Genomic DNA, 19,257 nt, shown 5'->3' with positions numbered 1-19,257 from the left:
CCCAACTCAGAAAACTACCTTCTTAGACGAGGGGCCTTCTTAGAGGGTGCATCTGCTTGTATTACAAATGGTTGTGAAGAAGTTGCTGGTGAGACTGACTGCTGAACTGCACTCACCACATTAGTTTTTGGACCCTTTCCACATCTGACTCTGGTGTTCTTCCCTGGATCTTGGGAGGATCCTTGATACTGAGCTTCTCTTAGGATTCTATTTTCCACACATATGCCGGTGGTATTAGGGCATCAAAATTTTGTAAATGTTGATAGTAGAGGACACCATAATAAGGCTTTGCCAAGTTCTCTATCAACATCTCCATTTACTCTGCTTCTGAAGGCTGATTTGCCATCTTGGCAGCCTTATCCCTGAACCTCATCAAGAAGGTAGTGAATTCTTCTCTAGGCTATTGTATTAATGTCTCAAGCTCCGAAGTTTCACATCCACCTCGGTATTGTATGAGTACTGCTTGGTGAAGACTTTCACCACTGTTGTCCAATTCTAAGTTTAGGATGACTCCAACTGGGTGAGCCACCTAAGTGCTGGTCCTGATAGGGTTAACATGAAGGCTTGCCCCATCTGGTAATCTGTAAGTTGCCATGACTTGGAGATGCTGAAGAAGATTTTGAGATGAGCTTTGGGATCTCCTGACCCATCAAACCTGTCAGTCTACCACTTGAATTTCTCGGGAATCCTTTCCCCAGAAAAGAAGCTCATTTCATCTGAAACCACTGTTTAGCTTTTTGAACTTTTCCCTATTCGGCGTATATTTTTTAATTTTTCCAATTGCTCCCTAACTTTTCTTTCTCTCTTCATTTCTGGAGGTTCCATTCGGACGTGCACCACAAATTCCTCTTTTTCATCTTCAATCACTACCCTAAGAGGAGGGACCCTGGAATAAGCCCCTCATTGACCATTTAGATGGGTAGGTGAAGATCCTTTTTGATTGGTTGGTCTAACTTGCTCTAGTTCTCAGAGTCAACTCGGGAAGAGTTTCCACGATAACTTGTAGCTCCATTTTGTTTCACATCTCCCATAGCCGATGTCGGCTCAATCCTGGGATCAGCTCTGGGAGGGTTCTAAAGTGCATGTAATATCTGAGCTATCCCTCTCTTGACTTCATCCATTTCTGTCTGTAAGGTCTCCACGGGATGGATCCATGCCTATTCATGTGATTATGGGTCGTCTGGATCCATACTAACTGGGCTATAATCACTTGGTAGTAGACAATCTCGAAGAGACGATGGAGGTGACACTGGACTTAGGCAAGTCAATCGATTACCCTGATGTGTCCAAAGGGACTGCGGAGAATACTTGAGGTTTGGAATTGTACATGAACTAAAAGTGGCTTATTTTTGGATTCTTGAATTCCCAACCCCATGTTCACACATTCACTAGATTAACAACCAATGATCCATCCAAAGTTAGTCCGCTTAATGATAGGGAGTGGATAGGGTTTTGATGCCCCCAGTCTACTCAATGTCATAAGCGGGAGATTCATACAAATGGCTTGTCGAGAATATTCTCGTAAGACATTCCATATAATAAAGTCATGCTTTCTTTACTCTTTTTCCCACTAGATGTCCTTCCTCTTGATTTTCTCGGGACTTCTCAGGACTTTACGTGACTCTGACGGGATTGCCTGTAAGTCACGTACTTGGACATTTTTTTTAAAGAGGAAGGACACCTCTTATCCGAAACCCATGTAGGAAAGAAATTCTTTATGACGGTAATATAATGTAGGAAAATTCCTTTTTAAGACCTCAAACAAGTTCTACAGTTAGCTTTTGGCGCTCCTAGCTTCTTCATCTATTTTCTACATGATGCTGAGCATGCAGTGGATGCAATAGGACTGACAAGGCTTCCTGACAGGATCTATATACACAAGGTACGTGATCCTTTTGATATACCCGTAGGTATAAGATCAAGGGGTGACTTCCTTGCCCATTACTTATGACCATAGTTATTAAATTTGGATTTGGGAATTATTCGGATGAAGAATTATTTGGATTAATACGTTTCATTAATTCAATGATTCGGTCAAAATATCGGTCAAAAAAGTGGAGATAATAAAATTTGAGTTCGAATTCGGATTCGAGAATTATTCATTTACAAAAATAAAATGCTGACAAAAAATTCGGATGTTATTTTTAATATTTGCAATACTTGTTTCATATTATCCATCAATTATCTTTTGTACATAACATACAAATGATATAAAAATTTAAATTTTAAATATATAAATATTATATTTAGCTCTTTATTTTTCTAAACTCATTTCCTATTACTCAAATAATTGAATCAGAGAAAGAGAGACTGAGAGGGGAGATTGAGCACAAATTTAGCTAGACCCACGTCACCCACCATACATGTTCACCTTAAAGACTAGAGAGAGAATAATGACTGTAAGACTTAGTCAAACCAAAATGGGGGTGAGAGATTTTTTTTTTTTGTATAAGTGTGAAAGATTACCTCAGGAAAGAAAGCTTTGTCGGTTTCTGTTAAAAAAAGAAGAAAAGTAACATTAGGATAATAAGTGCATTTCTAAAGGCTTATTGACTCATTCAAGATAATGTTTTTTTTTTTTATATAGGATAAAATTAGGTTATAATTCGAATAAAATTCGGTTCGGCTGAATTATTCGTGAATTTTAAAAAAGTCTATAAAATTCGAGAATTTTTTATTTGAGTCACTACACATGAGGTTAAGCAACTGGCCACAGGATGGTGGAACCTTGAGTGATTGTGTGTAAAAGTGTGATGCAGGAATACCATTATCCAATCTCAGAATATCATAAAGTGCATGAACCTCCCCAAGGGTGCTGGAACAATTACGAACATCCTCGTCGTTTAATAATAGCCCACACCCTTATACAGGAAGCGGGTATCATTTGCTCTCAGAGTACTCTCCATGACATGCGCTGACCTACCCGAGGGTATGGGCATGATAGGGAGTCCCTCACCAAATGATTTCACTTCAAGCACGATGCATGATGCAGTTAGAAAATACAATTACAAACATGGGGTTAGCTAAACATGTTCTCAAACAAATGTGGTGGAAAATGTTCTTGCATTTAAAGGTAGCATCTAGTATAGGAAGCTTGACATTTTTCCCCAGCAGAGTCGCCACTGTGAGGGTAGCCGCTGGAGATGATGAGATGTCTCTCTTTCCCCTATGGGGGAAAAAGGACTACATTGATTCCATCCTCTCTCATCTCTTTCTCTTTTATGAGGGAGGGGTGTGTCATATGTGTTTTTCTTGTGGGCCCCACACCATTGTATCACCAGCTCAAAGATACGTGGAGGCCTATTTCACAAGAGTGTAAAGTTCATCAATCTAGACAAGGGTTTGATGATGGTCCAATACGGGGATCGAGATTATACAAAAGGGTTTGGAGTTACCACCTAGGATTATGGGCCTAAGACCCAAGGTGGGCCCAATTTCAAAGAAAAGGGCCCGAAAGTTGGTTTGGTCTAGAGATTTAGGGTAAATGTCAGGTTGTACAATTAGAAAGGTGTTAGGTATCCAATCTACCCGGTTCAACTGGTCTTCCATATAGATGCTTAAGAACGAACATTTTCCACAATTATTACTATTTCGTATGCATGGCTAAGTTATCACACATATATACATTGACTAAATTTAAATGACTATATACACTAAAACAAGGTCTATATAAAGTCTACATAATGACAATTCAGTTGAGAAACTGTATCTGAACTTAGCCCCTGTTTCGGGTCAAGAGGGGTAGGCCCCTAATTAGTATTGACTCAGACTGTCTTTTGGATTTTCTTGGCTCAGGGGAAGATGGTCTTGACCTCCAACTTCCTTTGTCTAGAGATGTTGACTGTGATGATATTCAGACAGAGTTCTGGCTAGGAACAATTACTTTTGGATTTGGATTCGAATAGAGCTTTGGCTAAGGAAGGCAATTTTTGGATTTGGATTAGGACAAGGCTTCGGCTAGGGAAGGCTATTTCCAAGCTTAGGATGAGGTGGCACTTTGGTAGAGCTTCTGTTGGGGATAGGCTATGGGAGGGCTGGGCTGAGGTGGCATTCCAGTAGAGCTTCCGCTAGGAATGGCTTGGGGAGGGCTAGGCCGAGGTGGCACTTCGGTAGAGCTTCCGCTAGGAATGGCTATTTCTAGAAAGATCCAAGGGTACTCGGATAGAGCTTCCCTAGGAATTGCTATTTTTGGAAAGAAATGGATTGACCGAAAAATGGATTGAAGATCCCCAAAGCCCTGAAGAACACTTTGAAGATCCGAACAGAACTTCGGATCTTGACAAAGATCTCTTCGTAAACCCAAAGAACCTCGAGGAGGGGAGGGATTTCTACTTTTGGGAAAGGATCAAGAACACTCAAATGGAGGATGCTACCAACATACTAGTTTTGGTAAAAACTGGATTGGACTAAGAACTTGGATTGAAGATCTTCAAAGTCCTAAAGAACACTTTGAAGATCCGAACAAGATTTTGGATCTTGATGAAGGTCGCTCCGAAGACCCAAAGAAACTCAAAGGAGGGGATGAGGAGAGAGGGCAGAGCTTCACTTCCTAAAGGGGGAGTTGTGGGGTTGTTGTGTTGTGTAAAATCCAAAGGAGGGGGTATTTATAGGATTTTCGGGCCAATGGGCAGGATTGAGAATTTTTACCAATGGGCAGAAAGGGGGTTTTTTCAACTAAAGTGGGTAAAAAGGGGTTTTAACCAATGGGCAAAAGGGGGTTCTTGGACTAAAGTGGGTAAAAAGGGTTTTTAACCAACGGGCAAAAAAAGGTTTTGTGGACTAATGGGAGGATAGAGTTTTTAGCAAAAAGTGGGTTTTTGGACTAAAGTGGGTGAAGAGGAAATCTCTTCACCCATCGAGCCAGTGGAACACCAATCCTTGCCATTGATGGCGGCACACAAGGTTGGATTGAAGTGCACAGGGCATTGTCGGCACTGCTGCATGGAATGGCAGGCAATGTGCACAGGGTGTGTGGGCAATGTGCATAGGGTGTGAGGGCACTGTGCATAGAGTGTGCAGGCAATGGTGCATAGATGGGTACAGGCTAGGCACAAGGGTGTGAGGGCAGTGGCATGGGTGTGCGAGGCAGTGGCATAGGTACTGGCAGCAGCCAACAGGGGCACCAGCAGCAGCTAGCGGGCATGTGGGAAATAGTCAGCGTGGGCACTAGCAGCAGCTAACGGGCATGCAAGCAGCAACTAATGGGCACACGGGAAGTAGCTAGCAGGGGGCATGCATGCAAGCTAGGCAAGAGCCAGCAGGGGTGCATGCATACGGGCTGGGGCAACAGCCAGCGTGCGTAGTGCACGCGCAATCATGAAATTTTTGGTAATGATTATGGAAAATCAGATAGTCTGATTTTGACGTGCCATATGTGGTCATAATCCTATTTCTGAGCACTATCCATCTGTATGGTCATCTTGACCAGATTTCTTCGTATATAAAAAGTTAAATTTAGACCCTCTTCTCTTCTGCGTGGGGGTTTCTAGGGTTTTGAGGTAAGGGATGAATTTGGGGCATTTGAGTAGGTAGGGAATTTTTCTAGGTTTCCAATAGGCTTGCAAATGTGCACGGCATGCACATGGGAAAATGTAATTTTTTAGGGATGATTGTGGGAGGTCTGACGGCCCAATTTTGATATGCCATATATCGTCAAAATTGTATTTCTGAGCACTATCCATCTGTATAGTCATCTTGACTAGATTCTTTCATATATAAAAGTCAAATTCAGATCCTCTTCTCTCCCGCCCGGGGGTTTCCTAGGTTTTCAAATAGGTAGTGAATATTTCTGGGTTTTCTTAGTCAATCATCATCTCTGCTGATCAGAAGTTAGAAGTCACATCCAAGATCCACATTTCATCATAGTCGGAGGAGAATGAAAAAATTGGGTGTCTACAGCTATAGGATAGCCACAGTCCCTAGAAACCCATCAGTCACCCGTGCTGCATGTGCCTTTGATTACAGTACGTCGTACTACAAATATGGCATTCTTAACAAACATACCACCCTATGGGATTAGCCAATACTCACCCCTATTGGCAAGGGGTGTAGCATCCGGGTTTGTTAGCCTAGCTCAATGTAACCTAGTATAAAAGTACATCATGTCAAAATAGTTAGGTGGTCATACTTAGAATGTAAGATTATTGTCATGCAAGCTTAACATTAAAGTTGCAACAATAATGATCAATAAGATTAAATGAATGCAATCATGATATGGATTATTATCACACAAATCTAAAAGCAAAACTAATTCCAAGCAGGTTCTTAGTTCAACTGCAACATAAGGGATATCCTTGGTCCTGGGAAACCCATTGGTTACCCAGTTATATATGCTAGTTACAAGTTAGGATCCTGTAGTTACGAAAAACCCATTGGTCACCCTGCAAACCTATAATAAATAACCCCCTACACTCACAATTTTGAAAAACTCATCAGTCTCCTGTGCAATGGGACAGCCACAGTCTCGGGAACCCATCGGTCACCCATGCTGCATCCACTTTTGAGTATAGTACATCGTACTACAGATATGGTATTCTTAACAAACATACTACCCAATGGGATTAGCCAGTACTCACCCTATATTGGTGAGGGGTGTGGCATCTAAGTTTGGTAGCCTAGCTCAGTGCAACCTAGTATAAAAGTACATCACATCACAATAGTAAGGTGGTCATAGTTGGAATGTAAGATTATTGTCACGTAAGCCTAACATTAAAGCTAAGTTTAGATGGGGTATTAGTGCTACTATAACATAGGTGGTATCCTTGGTCTCGGTATGCTCATTGATGCCCTAGCAATATAAGCTATTTGTGAGTCAGGAGCCTACTGGTCCCAGAAAATCCATCGCGAGCCCTATAAACCCCTAATGATTAACCCCCTACAACCACTGTCCCAAAAAATCCATCGATCTCCCATGTTGTGGAACAGTCACAGTCTCGGAAAACCCATTGGGCACTTAAGCTATATCCATCTCTGAGTATAGTATGTTGTACTATGGATATGGTATTCTCAAAAAATATACCACTCCATGGGATTAGCCAGTACCTCAAACTTACTGGCAAAGGGTCTAGCACTGGGGTCTATTATCCTAGCTATATGAGATCTAGTATGTATGCATATCATATCATAAAGTAAAGGCAATCATGATTGGGAATGCGGTACAAAAAATACCCTCGATCACACTGCACACACACAACAACAGCCACACACTGTCCACATCTTGCACACACACTATCCACACCACACACACTCCATCCACACATAGTCTACATTCCACAGGTACAACAGAATTTAACACAAAGAAGATATGTACAATCACATGGGCATATATGAAATAAAATAAAATTAAACACTCCTTAAAATAAACACTACACCTACTCACATCTCATTTCTATGAGTCGTATACTATCAATAATCGTGCATCACGTAGCTTCACTGCTTGACGGTTCTATTCATTGAAAATAAAAGGGGTTTTAGATCAAATCTTTGTATGCTTCTAATTCCATTTTATGGTGTTGATTACACCCCACCACATGGTTTACCCATGCTGAGTAGGTTGTACATGTAAGGGTTAGATTTCATACATGCGCGCACACACACACACACACATACACACACACACTAGTTATCTTAGAAATGATGTAATTAGTCACACAGGTTACATTGATTTTAGAGTTCTTGTCATTTTCCCCAATTTAGGATTTTGGGTTACTCAATTTGGAAAAAATTGGTTAGGGTTTTCATACTTTAGGTCTTTAAACCCAATTATAGTCATCTCATTCCTCTAATCTAGGTATCTTACATCAATTCTCCAAGTTTACAGTTAAATTAGGATGGTAGATCATAGAGATTTTAGTTAATTTCTCCAATTTAGGGTTTATGTTACCAATTTGGGAAATTCGGTTAGGGGTTCCATGGGTTGGGTCCCTAAACCCAAATGTGACCACCTAAATCCCTTAGTCTAGGTCTCCTTCACTAATTCCCCAACCTATAGTTGAGTTAGGGTGGTAGATCATAGAGGATTTGGGCAATTTCCCAATTCTAGGGTTTAAATAGTTAAATCTAGGGTTTTAGATTGGGCTTTTCTATATAAAGTCTCCACACTCATATGTGAGTGGTTCAATTAGCTAGATTAGGTATCCTACAAAAAATCCTCAATTTAATTTATAAATCAAGTAGGTAGGAGATGGGGTTTTAGGTCAGGGCTTCCCAATTAACCTAGGTAGAGAAACAAGGTAAGAGAGAGAGAGAGAGAGAGAGAGAGAGAGAGAGAGAGAGTACATGAGTGGTAGAGAGAGTGAAACTCACCTTTAATTGTATAGGTGAGAGGAGATGACCTCCTCCCTTGCTCTAACCTTCTTCTTCTCCCTTGCTTCCTTCCTTCTTCTATCCTACTTCTCCTTTCTCCCTTCTTTTCTTCTCTTGCTTTTACAAATGGTGTTTATTAAACAAATGAGCTGTCACACCCTACCTTCGATAGGCCAAGGTATACAACACTGGACTGTAACAACTTGATTTTCTAACCCTAGTCTCAGAAATGGAAACTTTTATAGGAGAAGGGTATATGATGGAAAGGAATTATGATTAGTGATGAAGGAAGTGAGGATCTTAATGAAGGTGTTGAAAGGGGCTTGAGAGTGCCCACAGTAGTGGAAAGGGTCCCATATGAGATTGGTAAAACTTAGGCAAAAGATTGGACAACAAAGGGCTAAACAGGGCATAACCGGCTGGAGAGGTTCTGTCCAACCGGCCTGCCTGTCCTGGAGACAGAATGCCCAGAAATTGTGTTTTTCTGTGGGCCCCACCAAATGAAAGGGATTTTCTACCTACTTTTCACCATCATTTAAGGCCTGTTTAAAGGTACTAATGCAAGTGGTTTCATGTCAATACATATTTTCTACCCCAAGTGATTAAAATTTAAAGAGAAGAAAAATTAGTTTTGTAAAAGTGACTTAGCCAAACAGACCTGTCTATAAATAGGAGGGGAAAGTGAGTTATTTCTCTCCTATTGCTGCTTAGGACAGAAACAAAATAGAAGAAGAGAAGAGGGAAAGGAAGGAAAAAGAAGAAGAAGGAGAAGAGAAAGTGCAGCCTTCTTTTCTGCTGCTGCATACTGCTACGGCTGTTGTTCCTGCAGCCATGGTTGCTGCTATTGATGCATATAAGCATCTTGTACTCTCCACCACAAGTAAAAGCTGCCTTGGTCTTGATCTAGCTGAAGATTTGAGTGAAGGACTGCTGATCAGTTGTATGCATGTATCAAGAAGCACAAAAGGTGAGAAATCTGAACCCATAATTGTAAATTCAGCTAGGGTAATAATCGGCTAGTATAGGGATAGGGTAAAGATTATTAAAAGTGGGAAATTTTTTAGTGGAGGTTAAGTAGCTCTCCACAATTGAATCCCAAAATTCTGGACCCAAATGGAAACTGATTTGGCTAGGGATTTGTTCCAAGAAACCCAAATTCATGGGGTTTTTCCAATTTAAGTGAAATAAAATGGAAATGAAAGTGGGAATCAGTCATGCATGATAGTTAATCTCACCTAGGATAAAAAAAAATACATAAGTGTTCTTTTCTGGGAAGCAAATCTGGGTTAATGTATGGTTTTGGAAATTAATGTGAAGCATGGGAATCTAATTTGAGTAGGAAAATAAATTAATTTGATATAATTATGGAGTATAAACATGTTTTCAAGAGTGGAAATCACTGGAATTGCTTCTGTCATCAAAAATAGGATTGCAAAATAGCAGAAAACCTATTTTACCAGTCTAACCGACTGGAGAGCTCCAGGTTGACAAGCCAGTCTGTTAGGGCCTGACAGAATGGAATTTTTGGATTCTCTTGTTTATACTTGAGTCAGATCTGTCCAGTAATGTTCCAAATTATTTAAAATGGTAAAAATAAACTATGACCATAAATTACGACTTGGTAAAAGAAAAGAAAAGGTTAGGAAAGAAGGGTAATTTTGGGAGTAAAATCTATCTTAGCATAGCTAAGGAGTGGGATAAGAATTGGGGATTTGTAGAACCAGCCTAGTAACTCAAAGATAAGTCCAATTGCTATGTGGGTTGGATGAATGTCCTCTTAGATGAATAGCAAGGAATTCAGTTATGGCTGGACTTGAACACAGAATTTAATGGAATTTGGAAGAATATTTTAGGGATAAATATGCTAATGAATTTACCTATATGTAAATGTACTTTATTAACTAGGAATCCACTAACCACATCTATTGAGGATATGTGAGGCTAGGACATTAGTGAAGAATTTCAAACATGGAAATCCAGGTGAGGGGTTTTTGTGCTTTGTTGTGTTTTGTGGTGTTTTGTTTTGTCATGCTTTATTAAGCTTGATATGTATGCTTGTTTGTATTTCATTATATCTTTGTTGATTATATTATGGTAGTGTACAATTATTTATGTGCAGTGTATGAAATCCGATATGATGCATGTTCTACTAAAATAAATGATATTATGATTATGGATGCATAGTATGATCTGATGTGTGATGTTGGATGTAATATTGACAGTCTGTGGCATGGTGTGGCTGAGGTTCTGTCCAGTACCGTGAACTCAAAGGTTAGTCTTACACCTCGGATCACAGTTGTGTGTTTATATGTGGTGTTGGATGTAATATTGACGGTCTGTGGCACGGTATGGCCGAGGTTCTGTCCAGTACCGTGGGCTTAATGGTCAGTCTTACACCTAGGATCACAATTATGTGTTTGTGTGTGGTGTTGGATATAATATTGACGGTCTATGGCACAGTGTGGCCGAGGATATGTCCAGTACCGTAGGCTTAAAGGTCAGTCTTACAGCTAGGACCACAGATGTGTATTTGTGGAGGTGGATGTAATATTGACTGTCTATGGCATGGTGTGGCCGAGGTGTGTTTCCGGTACTATGGGCTCAGAGGTCAGTATTAAAACTATGGACACAAATGAATATTTTATTCTATGGTTTCATATAGTTGCATATGGTTAGGCACACAACCCTAATGCTATAAACCCTTGCTAATAGGGGGTCATGTATTAGCTAATCTCACTCGGTGGTATGTTGTGCAGGACTACTATGCCTGGATATGACGTAGTGTATCCTGAAAGGGCATAGCATGGTATGGTGTAGCATATGCATGGCTGTCGGACACATGGGGGACCGAGGCTCTGACCGGAACCATGGTGTCGGGGTTACTATTTAGGGGTTAGTCGAGGGACCAAGGCTCTGACTTGGACTGGCTGGCTCCTACCTATAGCGAGCTTGTATTCCTAGGGCCTAACGTACATGGTAGGGAATGCCACCTACATTGCTTATAGCACTTAACCCATAGGATGAGACTTAGTAATTAGAATGGAATTGGATTAATAATTGAATCATGTGGATGCTACATTGTGAGTTAATTGCTATGGACTTGAAATGTAGTGTGATAAGTGTGTTGCTAATATATACTTGAGATGCAGTGTGTTGAGTGAATTGGTGATGTAAACACAAGGTGCAGTGATTGAGATTATTTATTATTTATGATTTTTGTATGCTTGTGTGATTGTATGCCCCCACCCCTCACTGAACATACCCGTGCTCACCCCCAATCCTTACTCCTCCATAGTTTTTGAAGTTGAAGTTGAGGTGATCAGGTGATTTGTTGGAGTTGAAAACATAGAAAGGGAGTGCTTATAGACAAGGATTTTATGGTATATTGTGTAATATATTGTAAATAAGGATAAGATGTAATATGTACTTGGTTGTAACCTGTGGAATTAATTAGTGGGCCTGTAATATTGTATAAGTATCATTGTAGCTGATCACCGCGTATATATTATTATTTCTATGAATTTTTATATACACTCTGATTTTGTAGATGAGATAGTCATGGGTTTGGTTATTACCTGCATCCAGATCATGGGTACTGGTTGGCTAACTGGATTGGAATTCCAGTGCCTCATGCTTGTGCCATATGGAGGTTAGGGTGTGATATGGACACCCACATCTAGTAAGCCAAATTCTCCAGGATCACAAATGCAGTACATTAATCCATAAATGCCACCAAAATCTATCACTAAAATCAGAATACAATAATAAAATCATACAAATAATACTGGTGATCCACTATATGATAAATTACAAATATACAAGATTCATTTGTTAACAACCCATAGGTATAATATTTATATCTTACATATTTCATTAATGCTTACATCAAAAGAAATAACTGAAACAACAAAAGTGAAGTCCATCAGCAACCGATGTCTTTTTAGCACAAGTCTCATAACAACCACCAAAGTCCAATCCTACCTCAGCACCGGTTCCACCATCTAAAAAGAGTAATCAACGTGGGATGAGCTTCACAAGTTCAGTGAGGGGTATGCATGCAAACACACACAATACAAATGATGCAGTGCATGCTCCATACATTTATATGATGCATATGAATCCATTTGCTACACTACTTTCCTATTTCCATTACTAAGTCCATCATTTGGTATTAGTGCTACACAACGTACATTGGTATCCCCTCCCTATTATGTCGGGATCCAAAGATACAAGCTCTTTTGAAGCAGAAGTCTACAGGTCCCAAAATCGTACACATTAGTCACCTCGCAAACCTCCAAAGGTAACCCCAATAGCCATGGTCCCAGAATCCTACAGATCAGTCACCCATGATGTGTTTGCCTCTGAGTACAGTTCATTGTACTTGTGGATGTGATAGTCTCATCAGACATACCACTTCTTTGGGATTAACTAGTATCTAACCCCCTATTGGTAAGGGGTGTAGCATCGGGGTCTATGAATCCTAACCATATGCATTCTAAATGATGCGGTTACATCCACCATACATACACACATCCTTTAACCTCTAGGGCCATGGTATTGGAATCACACCTCGATCACGTCATGCCATAGACCATCATAGTTACAACCATAACAATAATATTGACCTCTGGGCCCACGGTACCAGAATCCACTGTGACACCCTAAAACTGGAAGCAACTGAACTCAGTGTCAGGACCTAGCTAGCACAAGAAATAGGCTAACCTATGGTGGATCCACTTATACAATAGTAGGAGAGGGAAGTTTGGCCAACCCACTAGGCAAGAAGAGGTGTAAAATAGTCAGAATGGAAGTGGGACCAGTCCTACATTGGGTGGACTCAAGAACCCAGGAGTTAGGACAGTTGATAGACTAGAAATGGGCAAAGCAGCCAACCGCTTAACTACCAACTGGCCAGCCGGTTGGTCTAGTAGAATATTGGAAAATTGGTTTTCTGTGTGGAGCTCACATCCCTACACTCCTGAGCCTCACACTTACCCAATATGTAGAGGTCCTAATGCTAACTAAATCTAACCTAATAAGTCAGTATTTGGTGGGATCCATCAATGAGAATTTAATTTTAATTAGTTTTAGTTTTATGTTTCTAAAATTCAATTTTAAGAAGTAATTTTGGTGTAATTTTGAGCAATTCATCCAAATGGGCCCTAAGGACCCTTTGGGCTGAATTATAAAACAAGAAATAAGCTATTGTTTCACCTCATTTCTTTCTGTATAGTTTGGTGGAATAGCAGAGGAGAAGAAAGAAAGAGGAGGGAAGAAAAGAAGAAGAAGAAGAAGGAAGAAGAAGGAAGAAGAAGAAGAGAAGAAGAGGAAGGAAGAAGAAGGAAGGGAGGATAGAACCAGGGGCATCTTGCACTCAGGTAAGGCTTCTGTCCTTTTAATTTGATGGATTTAATTAGGTTAGTAGCAGTAGGTAGTTAGGGTTATAGGTTTCAGTAAGTTAGGGACTACATTTCGAGTCCCTATGGACTGAATTCAGTACCTGTGGCTGAATCCCTAAAATTGAAAGGGATTCAGGGATGTAATTTGAAGTTATCCATCCCTGTAAATCCTAAAGCAAATGGTTTTTAGCATTTATAGGGACTGAATTAAGGTAGCATATGGCTAAAATTCTGCAAAAAAGGTATAATAAGAATTTTATAATTTTCAGGTTTGGGAAATTAGAAGTATTGGTCTGAATTTTTCCCTAAAATCTATTGCTTAGCTTGCATGGGATTGGAATTTAAGTATTGTTACTGTATTCCATTCAATTGACCTTAATTTAATGATGAATTATGGGGAAAATGGATGCAGCCCTTAAGTTTACCAATTCAAGTCTAATTTTGAAATTTTTAGGAATTGGGTAGTATGAGGTTATATGATTTTGATTACTGTAATTGGGGAGTTTTGGGACTATAGAATGACCCTAGAGGCATGAAGTAACCCTCCCCATGATGCCATGAACACTGGCCCTCAGCTATATGCAACACAAGTGAAGGAAGTTAGCACAATAGCCTGCAAGGTTGCAAAAAATTCTGCAAAAACCAACCCACCGGTTGGACAAGCAGCCAGTTGGTCAAACCCTGATCAGTCCCTATTTTAGCTGAATTATACCTTTCCCCTTGTGGGTTATATTCCCTACCTTTTTACCTAAATTAACCCTATGGGTATGGGAAGCTTGGAGACATTTCTGAGGCTTTAAATTATGTTGGTACATGGGTTGTTGGGAGTTGTTTTGGGTTCAGCAGTGAACCTTTATTTAATCATATCAGGTGTTATTAAATGTTTAACATAATGATACACATTGGTTACGAACCTAAAAGTTATTAGGCAAGGACATGCGATTGATTACGGGGAATCTTATCATACTTTGTGATTGGGTTTTGAGGTGAGTGGGTGTTTGACTTATTTTGCTGAGTGTTTCTATATTTTTTTTATGCATGCTCATGCGTAATGTGGTTGAATCCTTGTTTTGGGTGTATTTTATATAATATTATATATATTTCACATGTGACATGTTTTACCGAGATTGATGTGACTGTGGTTTTGGGGATGTGTAGTGATATAGTTGAGTGATAATGGTTGTAACATTGATGGTCTGAGGCACGGTGTGACCAATGGAGAATTCTAGTACCGTGGGCTCAGAGGTTGGTATTACAGTTATGGCAATAGATGTATGAATGCTATGGATGCTACGGATGCATGTAGATTGCACATGGCTAGGATTCACAGACCCTGGTGCTACACCCATTCCAGTAGAGGGTTATGTATTGGCTAATCCCATGAAAGGATTTGTTAATAGGGAAAGGATTTGTTAATATGGTTAATTACAGTAGTCTCCCTTGCAATTTACCCTAATGTTATAACGATCCCCCGCATAACTGACAATTACACTGTACCCCCTACAGTTGACGGTGTTAAGTTAGAAAAAGGAAAAGATAGTTTTACCCTTCCCACTAAAACACTCTTAAAACCCATACTCAGTGTCTTCTTCACTCTTTATCATTCAGAGTGGTTTTGGTTCTTTGTCGTCGTCATGGTAGCGGTGGTGGAGGTTTTCTTCCCAAAATACTTATTTTCCTGAGCATAGAGTGAATGTTGGGCTTTCTGTGGTTGGGTTCATGCAGGAACACATCGATGGATAGTAAAGAGACGAGAGGCCTACTAGCATTCTCCCTAGTGAACTCCTCCTGAGCAATGAGGTCGTGCTTTGCCATCCTGGCCACTAAATTGGTGACCCTAATCTGAACCTTCATGGAGGAATCAAAGTGATCATGTGCAATTTCTAAAATCCATAGTCACAGGCGATGATGTGAACTAGTTGCGAGGTTGAGGATGGCAGTAACAGAGTACATATCCCCCATGAGGTGGTATGTTATGAGAATATCATATCCGCAGTACGATGTACTATACTCAGAGGTAGATGCAGCAAGGGTGACTGAAGTGTTTTTCGAGACCGTGGCTTTTAGGTGTTACTCATTAAGGGTTTGCTGGGTGGCCAATGGGTTTTCCAGGACTAGGGATACCACCTATGTTGTAGTAGCACTGAGACCTTATCTTGGACTTAGTAATTGTTGCTAGGTAATGTAAGCTAAAACTGGATCATGAGCATTATGTAATTTTCTTAAGTATGCATTGCTTCATTTGTTGTGTGTGCTTGTATGCACACCCCTTACAGGGAAATTGAAGCTTACACCTCGTTGATTACTCTTTTTAGATGGTTGAATCGATGCTGAGGCAAGATTGGATTTCAGCTGCGGTTGTGAGGCTTGTGTCTACGAGACACTGACTTGCCAGTGGACTTCACTTCTGTTATTTCAGTTATTTCTTTTGATGTAAATATTTTACGAAAGGTGTAATAGTAATATTGTAACCTATTGTTGTTTTCAGACTTGGAATTTGTATACTGGTAAATTATCATTTTAGTACACTACTAAGAGTAACTGTATGCTTTTATTAGCATACTCTGATTTTAGTGGTGATCTTTGGAATTTGTGAAATTAAGGTACTATATTTGTGATCCTCGAGGATTAAACTGACTGGATGTGGGTATTCGGTGCTGCATACCTTAGCCTATCAGAGATAGGGTGTGACATCCACCTCGGTCATGTCGTGCCCTAGACCGTTAATACAACAGTTACAACCATAGACTATATCCATATCCACAAATATCATACATAATCACATAATACCATCATGTATAATATCAATGCAATAGTTAATAAGAGCAGAAAGCTTAGTAACATTATAAAAATATATACACATATATATGATTCATGCATAAATAGAAAAGAAATAAGACATACTTCATAAATTAAGGTCAAACACCCACTCACCTTAATACCCAATCAAATAGTACGATAGATTCCCCGTGATCCACTTCGTATCCTTGCCTTATAATTTAGGTTCCTAAACAATAATGCACTATAATGTCAAAAATGTATAATGCCTAGCATGACTAATTACGGGTTCAATGCTGAACCTATACACCATTAACAGTTCATGTACAAACCCAATTTGAAGCCTTGGAAATGTCCCCAAGCTACCCATACCCATAGTGTCAATTTCCTTTAAAAGAAGTGTGGCATAACTCACAAGAGGTATAAATAAAAAAAAATAGGGGCTGATCAGACCTGAAAATACTCCACTGCCGGGTGGGTTTCAGATCGATCGATCAGCCACAAGATCCACCAACAGGTAAGTTTTCGCATAATTTTCTGCTAACCTACAAGCTGCCTACTGGTTTCTTTTGCCTAGGCTATATAAGGCCAAAGTCCAATGCCCATGGAAGTAAGGGGAGGGTCTCACCTTGTCTCTAGGGTCATTCTATAGTCCATAAAACTATCAATTACAGCAATCATAAATCTATCACCACGTACTATCCAATTTCTTCCTAAATTGCATACCCCAACCATACAAGTCAGAAATCATGAAATTCCCAAAAATTTATCATAAAGTTAGAGTCAACTAAATGGAATACAGTAACCCTAGCCAAATTCCACTTCCAATTAAATCCAATAATGGGCTATAGGGAAGAAATTAAATTAGTTAGTCTTAATTCCCCAAATCTGAAATCAATTAAAATTTTGCCTACACTTTTCTGCAGAATTCTGACCATAAACACCCTTAATTCAATCCTTGTTTGTATGAATTTCATCTGAATACTTGTCACACCCCAATTTTAGTTGACTCAACTTAGCATTAGGAATACCAGTGGTGTGAGTAAGACACGTACCCGTCTTACAAGCCTACCAGGATCTCTAATAGCAATACCTTACCATAAACAATCTCACAACACAAACCAACCATTAGTAGCAGAATCAGAGTATAATAGCGGAATCATAATTAAAATGGAGAACATCTAGTGATATCATATATTTACATAACCCAGTTATTCCATTACAATTGTCTATGACTTATAAATAATAAGTCCAAAAGTATACCATCCACAATTTTGTATCAAAATAACAAAAATACGCCAAGCATCTCATGGTGCTGCATATGCACAGAAGTCACAAGAATAATCGTGGTCATGCTCCCCTACTTCCAGCATCCACTAGTCACTCACTCAGTATTCAGGTCCAGAGGATAGAGAGTCACAAGCCATAGGCACGACCATACCTGCATCATCATCTAAAAGGGGGCATATACATGGGGTGAGCTTCCAACTTGCTTAGTGAGGGGTGGGGTTCATGCACAATCAAGTACAAGCATTCACATATATAATATTCCATGATGACATGAATACAGGAATTAAACACATAGTCCATGATGCGAATGATGCAATCCATTTGATTATTAATCCATCTAACAATCCAACTCAGTCTGGTAATACTACTACGACATAATAGGCTATATCCCTAGTCTCAGAACCGCCATCAACTACACAGTGATACAAACCCTACCCATGATTAGAAGCGTACTGAGCTTGGGATGCGACCATCGATCACCCAGCAAACACCTGATAATCTTCTCTTGGTAGTCATGGTATCGGGATAACCATCGGCCAAGCTGAACTAGTTCCCACCTCTGGCAACTATCACATCATACAGTGGGTGTCGCATTCCGGGAAGGTTCATCGAGCATACCACCATTGGGTTATCCAACACCTTACCCCCTGTTGGAAAGGGGATGTAGCATGGGGAATATCACCTAACCACAGTATCCTACATGCCTTCCATAATGATACAGTTAGTATGGACCATGCAACACCGGGATCACCATCAGCCACGAAGCGGGTCCATTCCAAGTATAGTCCCAAGGTACACGATGTTGAGAACACATCAGCCAAAAGGTGTAATCCATGACTATATACCTATCTGGCATGCATAACAGTTAAGTATGGACTATGCAACATCGAGATTATCATCGACCACGAAGCGTATATAATTCCAAATGCAGTCCTCGAGTACACGATACCGAGAACACATCGGCCACAAAGTGTAATCTATGACTGCAACTAATTCTAATGCACATAATCAATGCATGAATGCAATAAACATACGGCAATCACGGTACTAGTACTACCTCGGCCACACTGGATTCCATCTCACAACATACATCTCATATCATTTCCATCAAAATATAACATATTATAGAACATCATCATCATTTAAGTAATTTAAATAATCATGTGAAAATCCTACACATGCGAGCAGCTCTGTAATAATTAAACATTCCTAAAATGAAATTCAACCATCCTCACCTTAATAATGTCTATCAAATTATGTTCCAAGTGTGTTGACCGATTGTTCAAGTCACTACCAGCCTTGAGGTACATGCACGTCTCTGTCCTAGGCATAAATGTAACTGAACATCAATACGTATTGGGAACATCAGAAGGGGCCCTCAGGGATTAACCCCAATAGGTAGATGTATAGTCAAATATCGACAGTCCAGGTATCACCGAAAACAGGGTTAGAACCCACCGGATTCACTTAGAACCCACCGGATTCA

At 39.9% G+C, this 19,257-nt stretch overlaps 1 long non-coding RNA gene across 1 annotated transcript; it reads left to right on the top strand.

Moving 5' to 3' along the window:
• The first annotated feature begins 9,023 nt into the window (after window positions 1-9,023).
• On the top strand, window positions 9,024-16,283 carry LOC122066599. The gene is made up of 3 exons (XR_006136405.1): window positions 9,024-9,271; window positions 13,538-13,682; window positions 16,019-16,283. It is a non-coding gene; the product is annotated as an uncharacterized LOC122066599 (long non-coding RNA).
• The last annotated feature ends 2,974 nt before the right edge of the window (window positions 16,284-19,257 follow it).

This window comes from Macadamia integrifolia, unplaced genomic scaffold (assembly GCF_013358625.1).
Source record: "Macadamia integrifolia cultivar HAES 741 unplaced genomic scaffold, SCU_Mint_v3 scaffold2487, whole genome shotgun sequence".
NCBI lineage: Eukaryota > Viridiplantae > Streptophyta > Magnoliopsida > Proteales > Proteaceae > Macadamia > Macadamia integrifolia.
Note: the sequence above shows the minus strand (reverse complement) of the source record. Positions and strands in the feature narration are given on the sequence as shown.